Source organism: Leopardus geoffroyi, chromosome B1, assembly GCF_018350155.1.
Source record: "Leopardus geoffroyi isolate Oge1 chromosome B1, O.geoffroyi_Oge1_pat1.0, whole genome shotgun sequence".
Classification (NCBI taxonomy): domain Eukaryota; kingdom Metazoa; phylum Chordata; class Mammalia; order Carnivora; family Felidae; genus Leopardus; species Leopardus geoffroyi.
The window spans coordinates 117423432-117441426 of NC_059327.1; the positions used below are offsets into that span (position 1 = coordinate 117423432).

Below are 17995 nucleotides of genomic sequence, written 5' to 3' on the forward strand. Positions count from 1 at the left end.
TCAGAGGGACAACCAATAACTACTCAGGATCTGATTATCCTTGTCTTCCCAGCAGCTCTCAAATATTCATGGTCATACAGAACAAAGATAATTAAAATCACCAGCTAAGGTGGTAAGTTCATACTGCATTAGTAAATAGTATCAACTTCCTTCCCAAATTCTTTCTGTAAAAATGCTAAGAACAAGAAAGACTACCTCCTTTCTTTCTTCTCTAGTACTTTACATATCCAATTAATTCCATTTCCTACATATTCCTTGAATTATCTTCACTGCTACTTGGTAGCCAGACCAATATTATCTCACTTCATTATCTGTTGCAGTCAGTAGTTTCTTAAAAGGTTTCTTACGTAGCCCAGCCTGTCTTCTCTCCAGTCCTTCAAGATTCCTTCAAATTGTTACCAAAGGGAATATTCTCAATGCAAATCTGATGTCATGTTCTCCTTTAACACACTTTATGGCTCCATATTGCCTGCATCAGTAGTTCTCAAACTCTTTCACCCACACACCTGAAAGACCAGGCATGCTCCCTTTAGTGTTAACTTCCCAGGAAATGGAATGGGGTAAAAAGTGTAGTTTATAAAATGTCATTTCTAGGTGATTCTATGTCTTCTTCCACAGGGGCTGGCTGCCCACTTCTACTGACAATTCCTGCCTGATATAAATGGTTTTTCATTGGCAGATTTCTTTTTTCTCTCCTACTTCCTCTCACGTCTGAAGCTCCAACTATAACAATAGCTTATAAATACCCAAACATGGTAACTGTTTCAGACATTCATGCTGTTGTTTGTTGGCCTAGAATGCTTTTGTAGTCCCGAGATTTGTCCAGTGATCCCTACAGGTCCCTCCAAAATGGTCTCAGATATCACTTCCCCTAGGATTCCTTCTTTGATTTTCCAAGAGAATTAATCACACCCATTCCTATGTTGTTTCTATATCTTGTATACGGTCTACTGCTGAACATATCATACTCAATTTTATTTTGTTTGCACACTGGACTGTGAACTTAAGAATACTTTGTTCATTTTTGGGGCACCTGGGTGGCTCAGTCAGTTGAGCATCCAACTTTGGCTCAGGTCATGATATCATGGTTCATGAGTTTGAGCCCCATATTGGCCTCTCTGCTGTCAGCCTGTCAGTGCAGAGCCTGCTTTGGATCCTCTGCCCCCCTCCGTCTGCCCCTCCCCAACTTGCACTCTCCCAAAAATAAATAAATCTTAAAAAAAAAAAAAAGGAATACTCTGTTCATTTTTGTGCTTAGTATAGAGTGAGCAATTGATATAATTTTGCTCATTTCTTCATTTACTCATTAATTCAAATATTTCCAAGGCAAATACTCATGGAGATTTCAAAGTCCAAATGATTAGAGTGCAAGGAGAAATGAGCACTAAAAAACATAAATAATCCATCCTACAAAGTGAATTCGGCCCCATTCACAATACAGGCACGCTTTATTTTCTCAGTTTTTCTCATCGCATTTATTTTAAGGATGTAAGTAGGAAAAAAAAAATCAAGGCTATTTTCCCTTTGGGCTATAAAAAAGCTTTGTTAAAAGAGTCAGTGGTTACTAACCAAGACAAATGAAATAGAAAAAGAAATAAGATATAAACATTGGAAAGCAACACTAAAGTTATCATTTATAGATAATAAGATTGTATACTGGTCAACCAAGAGAATCAACTGAAAAACTGTTGCAGTTTATGAGAATTCAGTAAAGTAGCTGAATACAAAAATCAATAGCCTTGTTATAGAAAAGCAAAAACCAGTCAGAAACTTTTGTGGAATAAAATACTGTAACAGGAAAAATATTCTTAAAACACTAGGAATAAATTTAAAAAGAAATGTAGAAGACCTATTTAAGTAAAACTTGTTAGTTTTATTTGTAAAACTCTGTAAAATTTATGCATGCAAAGATAAACTCATAAACAAAGTTAAAAATCATATAAAACTTTGCTTAATATACAGAACTTTGACAAATTGACAAGGAAAAGACCAGTCATTGAATATACAAATTACCAAGAGACATGGACAGTTCACAGAAAATGAGATGCAAATGGCTCTTAAATGTTTAAAGAGATCTAGGATCACCCATAAATAAAAAAAATATAATAAAACTTCAACAAGATACAATTTTTTTTCTCAAGTTGGCAAAGGTCAAAAGTTTGATAATACACAATGTTGGCAATCATGTGAGGAAACAAACAGACATTCCCTTGTGTGGTTCTTGGGAATGAAAACTAGTATAAATACCATTAGTAGCAATTTAGCAATAATCTACAGAGTTTCATAGAAACTTCAGTTTTAAGAAGTTATCTAGCAAATATGCTCATATATATGTTAAATGATGTGCGAACAATCTTTTGCAATAGCAAATGGTTGGCAACAACCTGTATTTTCAGGTGCAAGTATTTCTAAGTAATTAAGTGAAATACAGCAAGCTGAAGAACAGTGTTATAAGAATGCCAAAACCTGTACAGTTACAAAAATAAGTATCAAATCAGCTCTGGGAGAATTTACAACAAACTTGTAACAATATTTTGTGTCTGGGAAACAGAACAGATAGTCTAGAGAATAGCACTGGGAAGGAAACTGCTTTTTATTACTGTTTTTGTAACTTTTAGGCAGGTATAGTAATTAGTAAATAGAACTTAAATTAAAAAGTCATAATTCCTACTGGGCAAAGAAAACAACAGAGCAAAATGATATCTTTATTTCTGTTAGACCAACTTCCTACTAAATGTTGAGATGGGCTAGATGTGCATAGCTAGTAGTTACATATGCTATTAAGCCCTTGAAATATGGTGAGTAAAAATTAAGATGTGCCATAAGTGTAACTAACACTGGACAAAAAAAAAGAACGTAATTCTTTTAAAAATATTTATTACACATTGAAATAATAAGATTGTAGATATTTTAAATAAAATATATCATTAAAGCAATTTCACTTGTTCCAAAATTTTTTACTTTTAAAAAAATTTTTTTAAAGTTTATTTATTTTTGAGAGACAGAGCGTGAGTAGGGGAGGGGCCAAGAGAGAGGAAGACATAGAATCCAAAGCAGGCTTCAGGCTTTGAGCTGTCAGCACAGAGCCCAATGTGGGGCTCAAACTCATGGACCATGAGATCATGACTTGAGCTGAAGTCTGACACTTACCCAACTGAGTTACCCAGGTGCCCCTATTTGTTTTAATGTGAGTACTAGAAAATTTTAAACTTCACATATGGCTTATGTTGTACTTCTATTGGACAGCTCTGAGCTAGACTAATACTTTTTTTCTTTTTAGACTAATACTCTTAATCATCAATAATTCTTAATAATTAAAAAAAAAAAAACTTCAGTTCTAGAATCATGAAAATTGCTTTGCTGTGTTTGATATAAGGAGTTTCTGCAAAATCAGGGCCACTACCACTTTTCAGAAATTAAGGAAAAAAGAAATAAGCCTAGATAAATCGTTTAGAGACTAGGTCAACTAGCTTTCCAAATACTTTAACAATAATGCTTTCTTTTGGCAACTGTGAAATCAATTTACACTCATACCAATCAAAATGTATTTACATACACACACATACATTTATGTTATGTATTATATAAAACATGCAGACTCCATATATAATATATATTATTCTTCTTAATTTTCTAGATATAAAGTACTATAAGCATTTAACACATTATTCTTTATTATGATCTATTGCACATAATTTGGATATTCTTTGCAGTGTCAAAGGCAGAATTACAACAGATGGAGTTTGCAAATCTTTTATGAGCATAAGAGTTCCTAAGAAGAAATGAAGGTGACTTAAAATGAAATTTATTTCAATATGGAGCTTTAAACACAATAGCTGTCTTTAAATACTAAACTATTAGCAGAACTATTCTGTCTGTGACAGCAATTTCTTTACTGAGTACAACCACTGTATGTGAAAAGTTAAATGGTTAACTTATAAGGAGAGTAAGAAAATTATATGGTATTTTTTCATTTTAGTAGGAGGATAATTTTTTGAGGATTATTTGCAATTGGTTTATGAATCTAATTTTGAACATATTTAAATTTATTGATTTAACAATAAAGTGTCATTGTAAAAGAAGAAAAAAAATTTTGTTCCAACTCGATGTGTCCCAAATCACATTGTGTGTGTATATATCCTATAATATCGCATGATGCAGTAATCCCGTTGCACAGCACACTTTTAATTTTATGCTGGCACTGGTGATTTTATACTAACACTGGTGAGCCTGCTTGCTTTCTTTCTTTCATTCTTTCTCTCTTTCTTTTTCTTTTCTTTCTTTCAGCATTATTTAATTTAAAAAAAGAAGAAATGAGACCTGTTAATTTTGCTCGTTGTAGAAATATTTAAAAGGTATTGATGCTATCTTTACAGTGTCACTTACATAAAGTTTTCCCAAGCTTACTAAAGTCAATAATTTTTATATAAAAGAAAAAAAATCTTCTACGATGATTTTTTTATAGATATCTACATGGTAATCATGGAAAACTGAGTTAATAGGTTGCGTTTACAAGTTTAAGGGAAAAAGAAAAATTTTTCTGAAGTTAAACTTTTGAATGAATGTAAATTTTCGCCATAGAGATTTTTGTGTGACATTCCTTTTGTTTCTCAGAGCCTAGAAATACAAATAGCTTTTATTCATTCATATCTGGTCTTATAGGTGATATTAGAAATATTTTAAATTCTCATAGCTGAGTTTTTTGGGATTGAGATAAAATATCTTTTATTTTGTCTTATACTAGAGAACATTTAATTACTGTAATATACAGGATAATATTCCCTTGTGCAAATAAATATTCAAATGGTTTTTAAAGTTATGCTAGCTCTCGGAGGTTTGGTGTATGGTAACTTATGCCAAATAATATTATATCTATAAAAATCAGGAGAGAGAATTTTTATTGTAGGAGTCTCAATTTTACAAGAAGGACAGTGACTCACCTAAGAGGACACTGTCCAATCAACATTAAGGGATTTTTTTCTGTAAAATTGTTAAGAAGTTTATATGCAAGAGTATTGTCAGAAGAGCTTCTGGTAAATCTGGTATGGATGACTAGTTAAGCTTACCTGAGGATGTTTTTCATGGTGTCGATATTTCATGTTATAGTAAGTAGTTACAATTTTAAAATGAATTCTTTAAGGTATACTCTTATGGCTCATGGCTGATTTCAAGCTGTCAACCTTCAGCTCACAAAATTCTTGAAAATTTTACAATCTGCTCTCACAAACTGTTATGAGCTGGTTCTAACACACTGCTGTTAGAGCTACCAAAATATTAACCAATGTTATTACTGTCTTATTTTTTGAAATGGAATAAAAAGTTCCCCAAGATCAAATACATGACGTATTATTTTGATAGTCTTATATCCAGGATAGTACTGGACAAAAGAAACTCTTGCTCTGTTTCAGAATTACTGAATTGCATTTTAAACTTTTGGAAAGCTAAGAAATTTTATAATGACATATCCAAAATGAGTAATAATATGTGATGATGATGGTTCTAACAACGTATAAAACATTCCAGAATATAAGAAAGGATCTGGTTCCATTTTCTCATTTTACAGATGTAAAAACTGAATGATTTGTTCAAGGTTAGGCATCAAAATAATCCCTCCCACAGGGGCTAGACTGGTAGCTCCATAATATCAAGAAAAATATATAGTTCAGGGAGAAGGTTTTAATTTGTTAATAAATTCATTTCACCAACATTTGAGTCTTTTTAGGATTAGGATGAAAAAATAAAGGATTCTGTTTACATGTCTGTAGGCCTGTAATTATTGGCACAATTAAGGGCATTCTGCATGTATTTCAAAGTACCACTTCATTTAATTGGAAAAGGATAAAAAAGAAAATGTAAACATTTAGCACATGGAATTTGAAACTGCTACAGTTATTCTGATCCCTTCTTTGCCACCTTTCTGGATTCCTTCTGCAATCAATGCTGGGTTGCTGATCATTTTTTCCTTAAAATATTTGAGGACAATTTATAACTCTCCCTGGTAATGTCACTGAGAGAATTATAGCTCAATACTCATTAGTTCATTTGTACATACAGTCAAGCATTAGTTGAATCCCTACTCAGTGCAAGTGCTATGGAGTAGAGCTAACACAAAGATGTACAGGTCCTGTATTAACCCTGGACTGTGGTTATGGTAAGGTAGTATGACTGTTCAAGAGCCACAGGCTATAGGAGAAGGAAAATGCACTAGCTGTCAGGGCCTGCATACCATCAACCCAAATCTGTCTCATGAAATTTAACTTCATTCTCTCTTGCCTTAGTAAGAAAGAAATACACATCCCACTAAGTCAAAATCAGTTTTAAAAGGATAACAATGAACGCTCATCAGCATGTCTATCAACATCACTGAGGGAGAAGAACTAGTGTCTTAAGTAGAATATATCAGTAGTCATCAAGTACAGAGGAGACTATGTAAAAAAACTTGGTAGAGTACATTGTTCTAAAAATCGAGTAATATTCAACAAATGACTTATGGAAACTGTTCTGACTACTGAACCCTTAACCTAGGAAAAGACATGGCATATGCTTAGCTGCTTTAACAGTTATCTTCACTAATCAAAATGCAATAAATAGCTCATTATTTAAATTGTACATACACACACACACACACACACACACACACAGGATTTCTGATTATGTGGGACAGCATGAGGTTTCTTCATAGGTCTATCAAAAAAGGCAATGTGACCTAAACATTAAAAATGGACAAAACAAGGGGTGCTTAGGTGTATCAGTCAGTTAAGCATCCTACTTCAGCTCAGGTCAGAATCTCATGATTTGTGGGTTCGAGCCCTGCATCAGGCTCTGTGCTGATAGCTCAGAGCCTGGAGCCTGCTTCATATTCTGTGTCTCCCTCTCTCTATTGCCCTCCCCCCCATTCATCGTCTGTCTCTCTCAAAAAATAAATAAACATTAAAAAAATGGACAAAATATAACACTCAAATTCTAAAATTAGCTTTGGAATTTTTTGAAAGCCCAAAGAGGCAGATTTAGAAATTATTTACCTACATGACAGATGTCAATTAAATCACAACCTAAAATATCACAATTCAGATCCTATTAGTTATATTATTTATGTTTATCCCTTTATTCTAATAGTCTAATATTTCCCATAAAATATGGCTTTCTAAGGAATGTAAAAGAATAGTTTTATCAGCCATAAATATCACCAACTTTGTTGGAAATTCTAAAGGTCAAATTATCACCAGGTAATATAATATATATAGGAACATGCAAAAATATGTTATGGTCACCCTATGATTTCAGCTAATGCTTGAGCATAATTTATCAAAAGTTATGTGAGAGAGAAAGAAAGCAAGAAAGAAAGTAAGATATTGAGACAGAGACTGAAAATGCCAAGTATGTCACCCTTCAACTTCTATGTCAGAGGTACAAACTTCTATGAAAATACTGGTCTTTTGACTAGCAGCTAACATTTTGGTTTCCTAAGACCAAAACAGGCTTAGCTATAGCAGTTTTCCTTTGGTATTTGATTTCATTCCTTCTCCCGCCTCTCTGACAATAATTTATTATGAATTCAAGTCACATAGGCAGCATCTGTGAAACAATTACTGCATCTAGGACTGACTCTGCAGTCTAATCCATCATAATTATGACAGGCCTCTTTGAAGATGCTATGATGCATGACTTAAAAATAGCACATTAGTGTGCAAATGGATCAGCATCTCATTTCACCAATATGCATTTAGGGTTGTAATTTAGCTCAACACCATTTGACTCTTTTTGAATCACTCAAGAATGGTAGCTGTATCTCTCACCACATAAAGCTGTAGATGATGCTCAAAATTTGTGAAGAGGGCTTTCTGTTTTTGCTTTTATTTTTTGGTTTATTGATTTTGTTGGTAGTGTGTCTTTTACTGTTCTAAGAGAAAAAAATACACGTCATTTAAATCTCATGTCAGCTTTTTTCAAGGAGACAAAAAAATCAATTTATAGATTTGCATAGTTGCCATACTATAAAGCAGTGAAGTTTTTTTTCTATAAAAAACTTTAAATTTATATACTAATGTTAAAAATATATAAAATATTCTGCCATCATCAGATGAGTCCTGTGTATTAACAGAAGCAAATTATTGGAGAAAAATTCTTAACAGCAGTTACTTGTAGGGACTGTATCTACTAAAGTCCATGTGATTCAGCATCAACCTTAGGAGACGACTGTGTATGTTTCTAATATGTCCACTGACAGGCTTTTCCTTATAGGTAATTTGGGCATTAAGAAATTAATTAATTATTGACAGAAAACGCTAAATAATGATGATATATTTGACTCTATTTGTATAGATGGTACTAATCTCCAGATCTATTTTAGAGTCTTCCTACCCAAATGGGACATAATTTGTGTCAATTATACATTTATTTCAAGATATGAGCAGGACAATGGGCCTCAGTATTATCTATTAAAACATCTCTAGGGATAGGGCTCTAAAATCCTCATCAAAATGTTGGTTTCAATCCCTATCTCCTGCATTTATCAAATTCCATGTAGTTTGACTTTCTTTCTTCATTAATAAATAATATTAGTATAGTTGTTAAGTGTCACTCTGGTAGTAAGCAGAGTTTTTTTTTTATAGGGCATTACTCATGAAAAACTATTCTTTATTAGCTTCATGCTAATATTAAACCAAAAAAATTAAAGGTAAAGAGTCAATCAGTCCAAAATATATATTTTCAACAGCAAAATTAATGTATCTAAGCTATATGTTAAGCCTGGAATATAATGCTTTATATATGCACTATGTATGTAAACTATGAGGTGAATCAGTATTTTCATGGCAAAACTGACTTTTATTTCTCATCTTATAAGAATTTTCAACCTTAATATTAAGGAATCTGCGAACACTTCACCTCTCTTGAAAAAGGATCAGTGAACACACAAGCATATCAAAATCTAAGAGAAAGTTCTTGCATTTCCGGAAGTACATTAACAAGTAGCTGCATACCCATGACAAGCATGAGCATCGCTCCTGTGGTATGTTGCATGCTCACAGGAGAGATCTTGTCAAGTTTTTCATAATCCTCAATAGTGACTATTTAATTCCAGTGTTTGAAGTTTTAAAATTTGTTCCTTATCCTAAAATAACAGTATAGACAAAATTTAATAACATACAGATTATTTGAGGGAGGAGACTCAGAAGGAATGTTACTGAAGATTGGAGAAGAGGCTTAAGACAGAAGTCTGCATTTAAGATGTGGAGACAACTGACAGTTTAGAAATATATGTTTAAAAAGATCATGCTTGGGGCGCCTGGGTGGTGCAGTCGGTTAAGCGTCTGACTTCAGCCAGGTCACGATCTCGCGGTCCGTAAGTTCAAGCCCTGCGTCAGGCTCTGGGCTGATGGCTCAGAGCCTGGAGCCTGTTTCCGATTCTGTGTCTCCCTCTCTCTCTGCCCCTCCCCCGTTCATGCTCTGTCTCTCTCTGTCCCAAAAATAAATAAACGTTGAAAAAAATATATATATAAAAAGATCATGCTCATTTTACTCATTGGTAAAATTTGTCAGTTCTCAATTATCCACATATCTGTGAATTCTGGGGTTGTTTCTCAAATTTGGGAATATTCCTCCTGGTCTCTAACTCTCACCAAATTAATATGTGCTGAGGGAAAAGACAATCAAACATAATTTGAAATGTCCTTTGTCACAAGCATTATTTGTTTCTCATAAATTATATAAAGTTGATCCAATTTTTCAGTTTCATTCCACGCCTATCATTGGAATTGCTAATTGTGAGCTGCTTGTTCTTACTAGGATACCCTCTAGGGTACACTTATTAGGCTACACACAATCTAATGCTTGACATTTTTAATTAAAGATATATATACTACAGAAACAGTAGTTGTTTGGGCTTGATCTTGCCGATACTCTATGTAGAATCTGGCCAGTTGGGGCAAGCAGACCCAACAGAAAGACATTGTAGAGTAGATTCTGTAGAGAAGGCAGCAATAGGCAAGGTGACAGAAAAGATGAAAAGGAGGGAGCTGTGCAGTTAGGACCCCTGCAGGCCCCTCTGAAGAGCCCATGCATGTCAAGGGAGAAGCAGTATGTGAATGCCTGCTGCACAGAGGGCTTCCAGTGTCCAGTCAACATCAGCTACCAAAAGAGCAACATCCAAAGTGTTGTAGCCTCATTCAGGTGAATAAGGAGACCTTAAGCCCTAAGCTTTGTTTTCCATCCTTCCCAGCACTGCTCAACCTTCTAGTGGCTGGTGCTTAAAATGGGTGGCAGGTGGAGATATTCTTGAGTTAGACTCTTCCACTTTTAACTGCAAGTATTGGAGCCAGAGGTCAAACATGTGCTGGGGAAGAAGACAACTGAATTAGGCCGGACTTGGGAGTTTTACAATGAATAGGACTCAATTTCAATGACTGGAATAAAACACTATAAAAATCAAAAGATGCTATGAAAATCACAGAATCTAGTTAAGAAGATAACATAGGGAGAGTAGGATGGGGGAAGACTATCATAGTATATTTGATGGGCAATTATAGGGAAAATGCTTTCATTTTTGTATCTTTGAGGTATGGTTTTTCCAACAAAATGTTTACATAAATCCAATAAAATGGTTTCTAGTAGCATGGAAGAACTTTGTGTAAATTCTGACAGGTTCATAATCACTCAATGTCTTTACATAATGACAGTGGTAGAGTCATAAAAATAGCCTGTCAATGTATTCATTCTTTTATTCAACCAATACTTGTTGAACACATCCTATGTGATAAGGCACTATTTATTGTAGCCAATAGCAGTATGCCACTGAACAAAAGAGACAACATCCTTGCTTTATTAGAGCTGATATTCTAATGGGGAGAGAAATAATAAACATAATAAGGAATAAATTATATGGTATAATAAGATATTGAGTACTAAGGGGAAAATGAATAAATAATAGGGCAGGGAATGAGGGATCAAGGGCACCAGGGAGGGGTTTGTAGGTTGCAGTATCGAATGTCATAGTCAGAGTAAGTCTCATTGACATAGATCTGAACAAAGTCTTGGAGCCAAATTATATAATAGACATTCAACTCGCTGACATGATCTTAATTAGTGTGTTAATTCTAAATTATTGGATAAACTATTCTATGTCTTAAGCCCTAAAATCAAGAATGGAAAAAAGCAAAACCATCAAGATGTAAAAGATAACTATATTAGAACCAATGAGACTGTGACATCGCCAGGGGCTCTAAAAATGTCAACATGAAAATAACATACCTAACATTTCATTAAAAAACTCTACACTAGGGATCCCTGCACACAGGCATTTTGGCAATTATGCACTGAATCGTATTCATGAAATCTACTCCTTCTTAAAGGTGTTTTATTCCCTATCATTGCTTCAAAGGACATGTCATCTGTGTTTCTAAGAAGTTTTGTACAACCTTGAACTACTCCAACTTTATACCAGTCTTGTCCTAATCTGATACAGTTACCATGAAAAGCTAGTTATTTTTCTTCTTCCTATTTTGGAACAATTAGTGATTATTGTGTTTCAGTTAACTTGTAGGGGGTTACAAAGTTATACTTAAGGGCAAAATGAATATTCCACTTAAATATTAATAATGGAGATGTTAATAAGCCCCTTACCCACCAACAGCTATCAATCTAAGATCTTCAGTTATGTGCCAGTCCCCCCCAAAAAAACTGCCAACATTCACTTATAATATAAATAATTTTGGTCTACTCAAAAGAAAAAAAAAGGAAATTTTTAGTGGGTAAAGCATTAGGAAAATGAGAAACATCAACTACATAGCTGTTTTAAAAGAATAGCATATAACCACATATTCATCAGAAAAAATGTCCTCATATTGTTACTTTCATCTTTTTTGATCATCTGTTCTATTAAAAGATCTGATGAATACTTCAGATCATCCAAAATTAGAGTGCACATTTTAAATCGTATCAAAATAAAAACAGAAAGACTATTAAAAAATTTTTTTCCTCAAAAAAGTTTCTTAGTTTCTTACTTCTGAAAACACAATCTATGGGATCCAAAAGTAGTATCAAATATGGTCTCTATCTTTAAGGATTTTAAATTATTTAACTGGCAAGACAAGACGTAAACATATGAGAATAGCTATTCAGAATAAGAAAGTGGGTTTCTAGTTCTGGATATGGATTTCTGAGCAAGTCACAAACTCTACACATCACAATTTAAAAAATCTATAATGTAATATGAAGGAAATGAACAAGATTACATCGAAGGTCTTTTTGAGTTCTAAAATGCTACAATCCAGTAAAATTGGCAATGACAAATATCCACTGGGGTCTTATTGAAATAAGTCATCACAAAGACTACTTTTGGTCTGGAAGGTATTATCTTCACCTCATTTTACATATAAGTAAACAGAAGCTAAAAAAAAAAAAAGTAAAGTAGTTTGGCATAGGTGATATGAGGCAGGGGTATGTAAGGAATCGAGACCTGTCCCAACTTCCAAGACACTGTGAAAGATGGGGTGGGGTGGGTGGTCAGCTCAGGGAAGAGAAGTAGATTTGGCACTCTTTATCAATACCGTCCTAGAAAGGAAAACTCTGGATTGGCTGATATGAGTACAGTCACTAGGCAAGCAAATTCTTCTATGGGACAGGGATGACTTCACTGAGATCTGGATAATAAAATATTCCTTAAGACTCCCTACTTCCAAGAAACACTGGGTACCCTTGATGCAAGTACTTTGGATAGTGGATATAAATCATACTTTGATCATTGCACATATGAGTTCCTGCTTATGAACTGTCAGATATATAAATCTGTTTAAATACCAATCTCAGGTGAGTCTGATTAAAACATGTCTCTTTCTTTAAATCCAATCAACTCTGAAGAGAAGATTAAATTGGGTTAGTGGATCTTCGAATTAAAGCACAGATCTTGGGCAATGGTGTCCACCCCGAAGTGAGATCTTCCTGACATCTCTATCAAGTCTCTTTATAAGGGTACAGTGAATTAATTACAGATAAGTCTGTATGTGTAGGTTTGTGAACACAAATACATACCCATACTATTGGAACAGAGTCACATCACATAGATTTAATACATATTAATGAAAAGGAAGGACCAGGCTGAGAGAGAATAAGCAGGGAAAAGGGAATTAAAAATAAATTTAAAATTTTATTTAATGAAAGTCCTCCAAACCTATAATATGATGATGGGATCTCTAAAAAGGCACTGTGATACGTGCCATTATTGAGTATATCGAATATCCCATGGAATCGCACATCCTGGAAAACCCTAATTCACATGTATATGATAATTTTGTGTAGTTTTAATATGTACACAAATCTGGAGGTGCTGATGAGAACCTGTGGCCTAGGAGAATATAAATTTGTGTCACCACTCAAAAGAGCTATAAAAGAGCTCCAAGTCCATCTTCAAGAGCCAAGGACATACGCAATGTACATATGCAAGTCTTGCTTTAACTTCAAATTAAACATATAAAAGCTGAACTATTTTCCTCATCTTATTCCTTCCAATTATATTGCCATTCTAATTATTCAAACTCTTCTTTAGAAATGGTTCCTGTTTTTAGCTCAAAATCTCTTCTGTCCTGATAAAAAATATTCAAAAGTGGATATAAAATCTCAAACTGAAATAATTTTGAAACGGTAAGTCATAATTCTGTAATTAATAGTAAATTTTTCTTGATAATTCTAAGAGTAGAAGCCATTTAATTAATGCCAAAAGTGATGTTTATTATATATACATATTTTAAGAGAAAAATGAGTACTTAGTTTTAAATGTTATAAACATAGCCTTTGTGATCTCTACGTTCCCATGTGCCACATCAAGAAAGCTATTCCTAATTGTCCAATACAAGATCACAATAAAATGTAATGGAAGCATTAGGACTGAAATAAGGTACATTTTTATGTATTAAGTATAAATAATAAAAATGAAATCAGATTAGAGTTGAGGAAATACAGTGATATAAAGGATATTATTGAATACAATAGGAATAGAAAACTTAGCTTTTAAAATTTTTTTTTTTAAATATCAGAAATGGTACTATGCTCATATATAAAGGAGAAAGAATTTTGTATCAAAGATTTCTCCAGCCTTGAAGTAAACACATTTTCCTTCTCAATCTTTCCAAATACACCATGTATTAGATAAAATGGTCTTTAGAACTAGCGTTGAATGCAATATAAAATAACCCTCAAGTGTTATTTTAAAAATGAAATTAAGAGAAACAGGAAAATTCAGATTCCCAGCAGAAATTTTACTTACATAAAACCATCCCATCTAAGTCTTTACTTTGCCCAAATACACAGAAAATTGTTAATTTTTTTTTCGTATGAGCTAAATAGACCATTTAAGTTATGTCTTCAAAGTTAAGAGAAAGGTCTGTTCTCAGGGTGTAATCTAAGTGGCTGTTCCTTTAATATAGCATTGCTATATTCATAAACTGATGTGTATCTTTATAGAGCATGCCAGGAAGGATGAAAAAAAAAAAAAGAATATTAAAAAAAAAAAAAAGAAGGATTGTAAACTCACTAAATCTAAGCATTGAGAAAAACTAAATATATACTTCCACATATGTCTGTATTAAAAATACCACTTGAATTCACAATAAGACTTAATTACCTACAAAATAATTTCCATATAATCATAGCATTATTTAGGGGCTAACACAGATTCAAATTCATATGTCACACTGAATGATGCATTTAAGACTGATTTGGCCACTGGCTTGCCCAATACACATAGCCATGCATCAGTTATTTATGACTATAACTAAATCTTCTAAAAGATGAAATTAGTTTTTTGTTTGAAAAAGCTTTAAACTAATAGATCAGTAAATAATTTCAGATTTATGGCATTTTCCACAGAACAAAAATAGAATTTCCTAGACAAAAAAATCTAATAAAAATATCCAAATGTTCTGCCTTAACTTGTGTCAAATCAGTACTTTTACATTCCAGTTATATTTAAATATGGCAGATACAATATAAATCTGAAGCAATGTCCAGTTAAAATGTCACTGACCCCTGTAAGCTGCTTTCCCTGTTCCTTTTCTCTCTGTTTTCATCTTTCAGTGGGTATAAGAACTCTGGTTTTAATCACCATCTTATAAATATGATATATCCACCAGTTAAAATAAGCACTGAATTAGGATAAAGAGAAAGAAATTCTCAGATTAACTTATATGTTACAGAACTGTAGTAACCAGAAGCGCCAACATTCCCATGAAAAGACTGTTAAAATTCAAAATAATATTTCCTTTGAATTTTCCCCTTAATCTACTGCAAAAAAATTACACAGCAATAAATATATTTGAAACATTCATTTGTTTTAGTCTTTGGCTTTAAAAATACTCTACTTGTCCTCTTCCATCAGCTCCAGAAATGCTAGCCCAACTCCAGGTCCACTAACTCTAACATTCACAGTGCAGAGGTGTTTTACACTGTCTTCTAAACCCACAGTTAGCAATAAAGATCATAAAACACTCTGAAGCTAAAATAATTTTATTTAAGGGGGAAAAAAGGCTAGAAGGAAATGGTAGGTAGTCTCCTAATAGGAAAAGTACTTTATTCACATATGGAGAAAGCAGAACTCTGAATTGTCATACTTTCAATTCAAAGGTATTGACTTAACGGTTAAAACATTACTCGTTTATAGTATTGCCTAAAAATTCAACACTGCTTTCCTAAAAGAGGTTATGGGTTAGAATCCAACAACTGAGTTGGCATTCCAGTCCCCTTTCAGTTTCCTACAATTCAAGGCAAACTCTTTCCCATGCTTAAATGTTCTCTTTGTGGCAAAATACAGAGTGAGGAAATGGTGAAAATTCTGCAGCCGAGAACAAAACACCTGCCTGATCTCATAACTTCAGTTACTGCTTTGAGATGATGCTTAAAATGGCATTATGGAAGCAATGCTGGGAACTGTTGTATTCCTTTCTGTTTCTCTATTCAAAATACTTTTAAAACACTAAATCTTTCCTCAGAAACCACTTTGGCATTTCCAGCTTTGGAAGACTGCCACAGAGCTACCAATCTTGTAAGGAGTTAAAGTACCTCTTAGCTAATTTAAGTTTTAAATAATTGAAATTATAATGTGCTGTGTAAGAATTCAGACATTTTGTTAATAAATAAAAGTCAAATGTCATCAAGTTTAAAAAGCTCTTTCATTAATTTTCTTGAATATATATTTCATGATCTTGCAAATGATTGTAAGATGCTATTATAAAGAGACACTGAAAAAAATCCATTCTCTTCAGTTTAAAAGCTACTTAAAGAAAATTAGATTTTATAAAAGTTTTCACGTGGCATTTTCTGTCAAAGTAAGTATTACACCTTTATGACTATACATGGCAAATGTTTAATGGTAGCTTTTGACACATATTTTTAAAACTGTAGTTCAGCTCATTGTTTCTTGAGCCCGTCAACTGAGTACTGTGCTATGTGCCATGAAAAACACAAGGGTGACTGGCCACAGTGCTCTCTGGGAGCTTATAATGAATATCGAGGTAGATCATGGAGTTAGAAGTTAAGTACCATTAGGCTCATATGAACATAGAACTACAGTAACATCAAAATGAAGATGATTGGTAGAGGACCCTAAGAATTTTATGGATCTCTTCAGTTGCAGTGACAGAAGACCATCTTAGGTAAAAGGAAACGCGGGAGAAAACTTATGGAAGACTTAAAGCACAGAGATCTTAAAATAACAAGAAATCCATTTGGTTAAGCATAGGTATATATAAAACCTTAGAGAGAGAAAGGTACAGACGTGATCATAATTAGGATGTCACTTTTAGAGAGGCTATTTTTGATTGTTACTACATGCTTTGGTGCATAATTACTCAACTTGATTAAAATTGCTTTAAAATTTTGTATGTCTCTTCTAGATTTTACTTCTGAATATATTTTCAAAGCTGAGAATCTTCCTAAATTCTACTTCCATGACCTTATGATAACCAAGTATACTGCCAAACTTAAGCAGGTTATGTCACAGTGTGCTTACAGATATTGAAGTCTAGTCCCCAAAAATAGTCACTTAGGCTATTTCATACTGTGGCTACACATTTCCACGTCAGAAGAAGGGTTGAGGAGTTTAGTCAAGATTTAAATTCAGATTTGCAAAACTGGTCTACAGAGATAAAAAGAAATTAGATAGGCAGATGAATTCGTAAACTAAAACTTCCACGATGTCTTATGTAAGTGGGGAAAGTGGGATGCAGAACAAATGCTTTTTTTTAATAACAGAAAATTAGCAAATCAAGACTAATAACATTAATTCAATTTTTAATGTATTTAAGCTAGAAAAAAATAGCACTAGAAAATATAGACAGCCGTAACGATTTTAGTTTCTAGAATTTTGGGAATCCTAAACTTTGATTTAGTATGTTCAAAGGAACAATTTTATTCTACTTTAAAACACTGTGTGTAAAAAGACCTGTAAGTTAGCAGAAGGAATGAAATAATAAAGATTAGAACAGAAATAAATAAAATAGAGAACCAAAAAATAATTGAAAAGATTAACAAAACTAAGGGTTGGCTCTTTGAGAAGATAGAATTGACCAACTTTTAGCTGGATCGACCATGAGAAAAGAGAGAATACTCTAAAAAATATATAAATGAAATAGGAGACATTACAACTGATACCATAGAAATACACCAAAAAACTGGAATATCCTGGAAGAAATGGATAAATTCCTAGAAACACACAAACTACCAAGTCTGAATGATGAAGAAATAGAAAATCTGTGCAGACCAGTAATGGGTAAGGAGACTGAATCACTAATAAAATATCTCTCAACAAAGAAAGGCCCAGGACCAAATGGTTTCACTGGTGATTGTTACTAAATGTTGAAATAAGAATTGACATTTGAAGCCAATACTTCTCAAACTCTTCCAAAAAACTGAAGAGGGAATACTCCCAGACTCATTTTATGAGGCCAGCATTACCCTGATATCAAAGTCAGATAAGAATAAAAACTACAAGACAAGAAAACTACAGGCC

The 17995-nt window shown here is 33.3% G+C and overlaps 1 protein-coding gene across 2 annotated transcripts in view; it reads right to left on the bottom strand.

Moving 5' to 3' along the window:
* TET2 (tet methylcytosine dioxygenase 2) overlaps positions 1 to 17995 on the bottom strand; it is a 135069-nt gene that overhangs the window by 49185 nt on the left and 67889 nt on the right. The gene's annotated exons all lie outside the window — the stretch shown is intronic.